The following is a 7,672-nucleotide window of genomic DNA, read 5'->3' as shown; positions in this document are numbered from 1 at the left end:
GTACTCATCATGAGTGTCCCTGGACAGGCAGATAAGAACTGAGGTACCCCAAACCTACAGGTATATGTAAGTTGAAGCATATCCTTATTGTATTACTTTATTTCTAGCTATAACTGTTAGGATCTATTTAGATAGTCTGGGATTTGTTTAAATATTTTTTTATTAAAAAAAAAAAAAAAAAAAAAGAAAGAAAAAAGAAAGTGAGATCATTAAGCAAAATTAGACTGGGTGTAAATGAGAGAAGGTTAAAACTAGTCTTTTGCCTTCACACTTGGAGCTGGGAACTGTGAGAGCAGCTCACGGTAGGAACACACCACTGTGGAGATAATTTGTGTCAAATTGAAACTCTGCATTGACAGACAGCTAAGTACAATAGCAATTATAATAATAAAAGCCAGGTCCTAGTACATGTTGCCTGTACAGACATTTCTTGCCCTTGAAAATAGCAAGAGAATGGTACAGCTCCTTGTAACTACCACTTAGTAAGCTAAAAAAAAGTGCAAGCTAAAAAATGCTTGTATGTTTCCAGATGAATTAAAGAGAGGAGTTTGCTAATACAAAGTCTTAAACACAGATTTGAAATGGCAAGTACACTGTGAGGCTTTGGAAGATGCCGTCATGGTTTTGCAAAAGGAACAGAATGAAAGGTATTATTTTGAAGGATTCATTATTACACAGAAGTAGACATCACTTAGAAGTTTTTCTTGTGCAAAAGGCATTTAATGTTCCAGTTTTAAGTCATCTGCCTGTGCTGCTGGTGATGTTGAGGAATACTGAGTCACCACATTGCTCTGACACATAGGGTAGTGGAAACGGTAAAAGGATGAAATCTAAAACCAAAGGCCACTACCAAAAAATAAATACAAAAAAGGGTTTGGAAGGGATATAAATAATAACATTATTTATAAATATTATTTATAAACAAACATTATCCTTGAAATTTTAACCTGCAACAACTAGTGACTTGGGTGAAGTTTTCCTGTGGGCAGATTCTTTCTAGGACTATATACTAATTTCTTGCATTTTCCTTTGGTGCATCTGATGTAGACTAGACTGGCTGCCCATCTGAAGTGGTGTGGCAAACTGGACATAATAACAAACTGAGAAGCAGTGTTCTTCCTTCAGTTCCAAGTGGTTCCTCAAAGAGCAGCAGATGAAGGTTGCACCCTCTCTCCCAGGGTAGCCATCTGTGCTGGGAATATACAGATCCTGGGCTGAAAATGTGACTGAGACTATGGCTAGGGGTGAGCTTGGCTACAAAACATTAGTATGCCAAAAATTTCCTTGCAGAACCAACTAAGATTGCATATGAAAAAAGAAGTTCCCAAACTTGATTGAAGTTTTTCAAATTTAAGAAATGCCAAACTGAAAGTTGCCTGGTCAGCTTTGATTTAGGCTCCTTCCTTGTACAATGGAATTTTGATTCGGTCTTTAATTACACGATCACTTAATGTTTGTTTCACAAGATCATTTCCTCATTCAGTGCAAAGCAGTTGCCCAGGCAACCTTCATCTTTGCATTTTCAAATTTTGAGTGCTCAACTCAACAGTTTTTTTTGTCTTTTAAAAAAAACAAAAAACAAAAAAAAAATTTTGTAAGGAATAACTGTGGACCTGGTCTAGATGGTCTAGATGGTTTCCCTGGGGATGTACAAAAAGCACTCGTTTTTCCACAATCATTGCAATAATTGTTCTGGCAGCCAATTGCTCCTCCCCTTCTCCAGCCAAAACAACTGGGGATGACAGGCACTGCTGAGCCATGCTGCACAGCATCTCTCTCCCTAGGTCCATCACAGCAGAGAGCACTTGCAAGTCCTCAGAACATGCTCGAGTCCATCTCCAACCCAAATAATGAAATTGTGGTTTAAGCTGCTGGGACAATTCCCCAGCTCCCAGCATTCACACCCCACACAGGCAGGACAAGGGATGCAACCAGTGTAGAGCAAGAGACGCTTTTGGCTATCACAGCGCTACGTTAGTTACTGTTCCACCCTGGCCCCCAATTAACTCCCTGCTCCAGCCTCAAATCAATTAGGTTTATGCCCCTGCCCAGTTCTCAGTGTGCTCCAGTCTCACATCAATTCTGCCTGCAGTGATTTAGCAGTGATTTAGCCCCTGTCTCAAATGTACCACTTACCCCCCATGACATTGCAATCATTCTACATTTATTTTCTCTCTTCATGCTTCTCCCCGCCCCTCTTCAATATGGGAAATTTTTCAATGTGCACCCTTTGCCTGGAGTTGTTTTGCTTTTACAAATTAGCACTTCCCAGTAACAAAATGGTTCTCTTAAAAAGAAAAATAGGAAAAAAGAAAAAAAAAAAATCTACATCCCCACACAGCCCCTGGTAAGAGTTCTGTGGCCTCTATTCTCCCTCAGCCGATGGCTTTCCTCTTCAGCACCTTTTGCTGCAACTTTCCAGCACTCCTGACTTTCTCCAATACCCATGGACCCAGTAGCCCCTGGCTTTTCTTATGATGCTCATTCAATTTTCTTATATTGGAGAATGAAGGAAGACTTGCAATCCAAGCTGGCTGCATGCAAGTGCACCTAACCAGTCACAGAGCTGTTAGCAAAGCCAGCCTTTCCCTGACTTTTTGCCCAGGAGAACCAGCTTCAGAGCAGAGGACAGCAGCTGCCTGGAGTCAGTGGTCCCAGTGTTGAAGGAGTGCTTGAGTGGCAGCAAGAAACTAAGCAAGATAAAGCAAAAATAAGAGCAGAGGATCAGCTCCAGCTTTTCCAGCTACAGACTCAGGGTTTCACCAGCCTGTAAGTGCCTTGCTTCAGGTACTTGAAATTTACTCTGGATCCATCAGAGCTGAAACAGCACAAGGTCACAAGGGATTTCACTATCTGCTCTTGTTTTTGTCATACTTGTGTTCCCTTTTGGCTTTTGAGGGAAAACTTGGACAGTGAGATAATGGCTGACCCAGCTCCACCTTTGAAGGCCTTCATTCTCCTTGATTTGCTCTCGTGGTACCTGAATGGATTTTTCCTGGTCATGAATTCAAATCTGTATGACTGTGGTCATAAATGGCTCATTTTCAGCTCACCAAGGCAAAGTGAAACAAGACTCCATCCCTGCTGGAAGGAATTGTGCTGGGACTGTGCCTCACGGGGTACATCAGGATGGTGGAGGCATTAGTGTCAGGGTTAGGGATAGATTTTACAGTTTAAAGCTGGAGCTCATTCCCTTTCCTCACACACAAAAGAGGGGAAAATGGTTCTTGCATATTCTAAGCACTTTTTCAGCACTAATTACTCCTTCAAGCCCAATGTCAGGGAAGCCAAGCAGGTATTATTATTATTATTCTCTAGTTCACAGCCAAAGAGCCCAAGACACCGAAGAGTCAAAGTCTGCAGCATGTCCTCAGTGCTCCTCACAGTGCAGGGGGGGTTTGATCCTGCTCCACTCAGCTTTAGGGGAGTTCTTCCATTGAATTTCATGGCAAACAGCTCAGGTTTGCAATAAACTCCTCCTCAGCAGCTTGGGGCATTTGAAACTGTCCCTCCCTGAGGGCTGGGGATGAGTTTGCAGCTTGAGGTGATGCTGTGATAGACAGGCATCATCCTGGTGTTGCTGGCAGCAAGCACTGTTCCCAGCTCACCACAACTCATTCACAGTTGCACAGACTTAGCTTAAGCTCAAGTTCCTCTGGTCCTACCAGCCTGCCTGCTTCCAGAAACTTAATATATTATATTTCAGGGTGCTAAAACATTTGTATATCCCTGCCTTATAAAACATGCAAAAATGCCATCTGCAGTCAGCATGACTAACTCCAAGCACACAGTCCTACTACAGATCCCCTTGCAGCTTTCTTTATTTCATTGCTAAACACTTTTCAAGAAAGAAAGAAAAATCCATTTTTAGTGCTAATGCCACCTGCAGGTTGAAGAAAAACAGTTGCAAGAAACTGAAAACTGAACAAACATGCTTTTTTCTTTTTTTTTTCCCCCTGCCTTCCCTATCTAACCACAAGGAATGTTATTGTCCAGCTGCACCTTTTTCTGGACAGAAACAACTTTGTCCATTGGAAAAGTGACCTTTTCTCACTATATACCTTGTGTTATCTGCTCATGGAAACTTCCACCTTTCTGGTAGCTCGTGGTTTCAGGGAAGGCTAAAATAAAACATCCATCAGTAATTCTCTCTAACATTTCTTCTGCTGCCATAATTGCTCCTGGTTCCTCTGTACCCCAGGATGTAGGGATCTCAGTCATCAAATATCCATCCCCAAGATGTCTAATTCAGAAGCATGCTTGCATAAGGATTTAGCCACCCATGCTTTCACTGACTGGAGATGCATAATGCTGTGAATAAATACTGGATGCAAACACCACCATTAGAAACATGAACCTCACCCCTGTCCAACACAGATGTATCTTCCAAACATGAAACAAAGAGCTGCTTATTCCTTATTTTTGCACCAAACACTTTCATCGTGGTGCTTTGGAGCTTGACCTCAGTCTCATTTCTTTGAAGTTCGTTTACTGATCCCAGCCATATTCCTGACAGCAAGAACCACCCTGCTCTGAAGAAAAATACACTTAGCCAGATTCCTATTCTGTAGCCCCTCTTTAGTACCAGCACCAGGACAATCAGTAGCTGTTACCTGCAGGAACCAGTCATATTACAGTTTTTTCTCCTTCATGCAAACTCTCGTCTCTCTTGCAGATGCAGGGCACTGCAGCTTTAAAACCAGCTCTTTCCCTCCAAATATTGGTGCTGGGAACTTCACCGCTACCACCAGTTCATCATTTTCATTAGGAGTACATTTTCAATTATGCCAGAGACCCTGCTCTCGGTTGCATGGTCATTTTTCCTGCTGCCTGGATTAGATCTGGGAAACAGTGAGCGGAGTGGGAACAGTCAAGTGTGTTTGACTTTTCCCCTTCCAAAAAGGGCATCTCGGACCTAGATTTTGTAACCATCGGGCTTAAGTACAGGAGACTGTGCAACCTCTGACATGATGTAACACTGAGTATGATGACATAATGTTATAAGAACAGACAGAAATAATGTGGAAAAGCCCTTTCTGGCTCTAATAGGCAGCTGGTGGCACAGGTGAAACACCTACTGTACCACTTAATAAAATTATTTTAATTTAGAATGGGAATGAAGAAATGGAGCCAATTACCTTAGTGGATCTGACAGGCAACCCTAAATGGATCCTCAGCATCCTTGGTTTGGGCCATTTTTGTCTCCATGAATAATGATAAAATGACTCAGAAGAGATGCCTGAGGAAACACTGTGCGCTCCCAGCCCAGATAATATTAATAAGGCAGGCTCCCAGCTCCAGAGAAAGAAACCCGAACAAATGATCATGTTTTCACTTGTGCCCCCTTTTCTTTGACCGAATTAGAGGAGAGACAGGTGGGGAGGGAAGAGAGGATGGTGAGGGGGACGTCCCCACTGCCAGATGGAAATGTCCAGGGTGATTGCAGTCGCCGCCAGGCATGCTCCAAAAAGAGTTTCTGTGGGCAGAAATAATATTTGTGGCTGCACTTAGCTGGGTTAAAAAAAAAAAAAAAGTTTCAGGGGAAAGAAATCCTGATGCCATAGGGTGTAACGTGCCTGTCAGTCAGAAATGAGGAGAAGACTTGCCCCTCCTGTGATAATTAATAAATAATTGCTGAGGGTACAAGCAGAGGGGGAGGCTTTTGCTACCCCCATGTACAGGTCCAAGTGCACTGGACCGTCCAGACAAATGGTCTGTTCCAGTATGGCAACTCCTATTTTCCTGTGAAAATACAGATTTCATGGTGCAATATCAGTTCTGTCAGATTAAATCAAAATGCAATAATCACTGAGCAATTGCCATCTGATATCTAAACACCCCCACCAGCCTTATCCTACTACTAATTTTAAAACGGACACCTCTGAGAATGAGGATTTTTTTTTTTCTCAGAGAGAAAACTAAAAATCCTCTGAAGTGATAAAAATTAATCTCAATTCATGTTCATTTCAGTGACAGCGACTGTACCAGGTGCACATGCTGTCCGGTGGTATTTCTGCAATGAATTCTACACCTAGAATAAGACAGAGTAGCCCAAGAGATGTTGATTTGTAGGAAGATTCTGCCCCCCAGGTCACCCCAAATCATTTTCCTCTCCAACTTCTCGGGGAGAGCAGGCACAGTAACTGCTGTGCCTTTAAGACCAGATGCAACTTGCAGATCAAAAGGGCACAGCATTCACCCATGTCATTGTCCCCTGAAAGATCAAAACCTCATTATATACTTGGTGTAATATCTGTTCTTTTAAGGTAGTTTACATGTTTCTCCTCTCTTTTATTTTTTTGTTTTTGTTTTGTTTTATTTTTCTTACAGCCCCCACTTCTCCTTTTCTCCATCTATTCTTATCACTTTTGAATTACAGAGATCTATTTTCAGATGAACGCGCCGAACAAAACCTTCATCTGGGTGGGTTTTTTTTATTTCCTCTTCTCTCTCTCTTTTTTTTTTTTTCTTTTTTTTTTTTCTTTTTTTTTTTAATATTTTTTTTTTATTTCCCAACATGGCGGTACGTGCTTATGCCTGCTATCTGCATAAGTCTTTTGTGTATTGCTAATGGAGTGCTGGAATTGTGGCAGCTCTGAGCAGGGAATACATGTGAGCAACAATATGCTGACAGACCCCTCGGTGGAATCTAATCTGTTCCAGCTCATGCACTCCTCAGAAACTATTTAACTTTCATTAAACTGTGTTTGATATCAGCTAAATAGAATGCATACGGCACCAATATAGCTCATATGGTCTCATTCATTCGATCACAGCAGTGCTTTTTTCTTATATTTTCCCCCCACTTGTGTCAGTACCCGGTATAGCTGGGTAAATAGGAGACCTTTGAAGATATAGTTAGTACTCAGATTTCTTTATTCTTTTGTGCTCGTTTCTTAGTGTTGAAACAGTGATTCATGTATGTCTCAGACAGCCTCCATTAATTTCATGTAATGTAGCTTTTATCTCGTAGCTGGGACAACTATCTCCAGTGCTGTCTCCCTATAGCATCTCTGGCAGAGCAGCCCACTGCCTTCCCACCCCACCCCCCCATCACCCCTTTTTCTCCCATGAGCAGCTCATTTCTGGAGAATTTACTTTTGTTTTCTTCTACTGGGGGTGGGGGGGGGAGAAATAAATAGAGGCTAAGACTGCAGAAGAGAAGTAAGGTAAAGATCTTTCTGTCCGTGTAGATGTCTTTATGTCTCACATAGGGAGGAAAAAAGGCAGGGGAGAGCAGAAAAGGGAGGGCTTTGTGGGGCGTGGGCTAAAATATCTTTCGTGGCAGCGGCTGGATAACAGTTTTTTTAACCTATTCACAGCACACTAATTTGATTATGAATGCAGCGCAGTAGGAGCATGCAGTTTCTGGGGAGTGGAGAGGAGGGGGCGATGGGCAGTGGATTTACAAGCTGGGGTTGTTCTAAAGTTTGAGTGGTCAAATGCACCTAAAAAAAATAACCTTAAATTAGCAAGAGAAAAAGAAAAAACCAAACCAAAACAAAAAAACCCAAAACCATCTTTAACAAAAATTTTTAAAAATTCCCAACACCAAACCAGCCAGTCCTTCATACCAAAGGGAGCTGGGAGTAAGTGCACCACAAACAAACATTGCATTCCATTTGTAAATAAAAAGCTGGTTTGGTCTTCTTCGCTCTCTCTTTTTTTCTTT

The sequence above is a fragment of the Heliangelus exortis genome, chromosome 3 (genome assembly GCF_036169615.1).
Source record: "Heliangelus exortis chromosome 3, bHelExo1.hap1, whole genome shotgun sequence".
In the NCBI taxonomy this organism is placed as follows: domain Eukaryota; kingdom Metazoa; phylum Chordata; class Aves; order Apodiformes; family Trochilidae; genus Heliangelus; species Heliangelus exortis.
Note: the sequence above shows the minus strand (reverse complement) of the source record.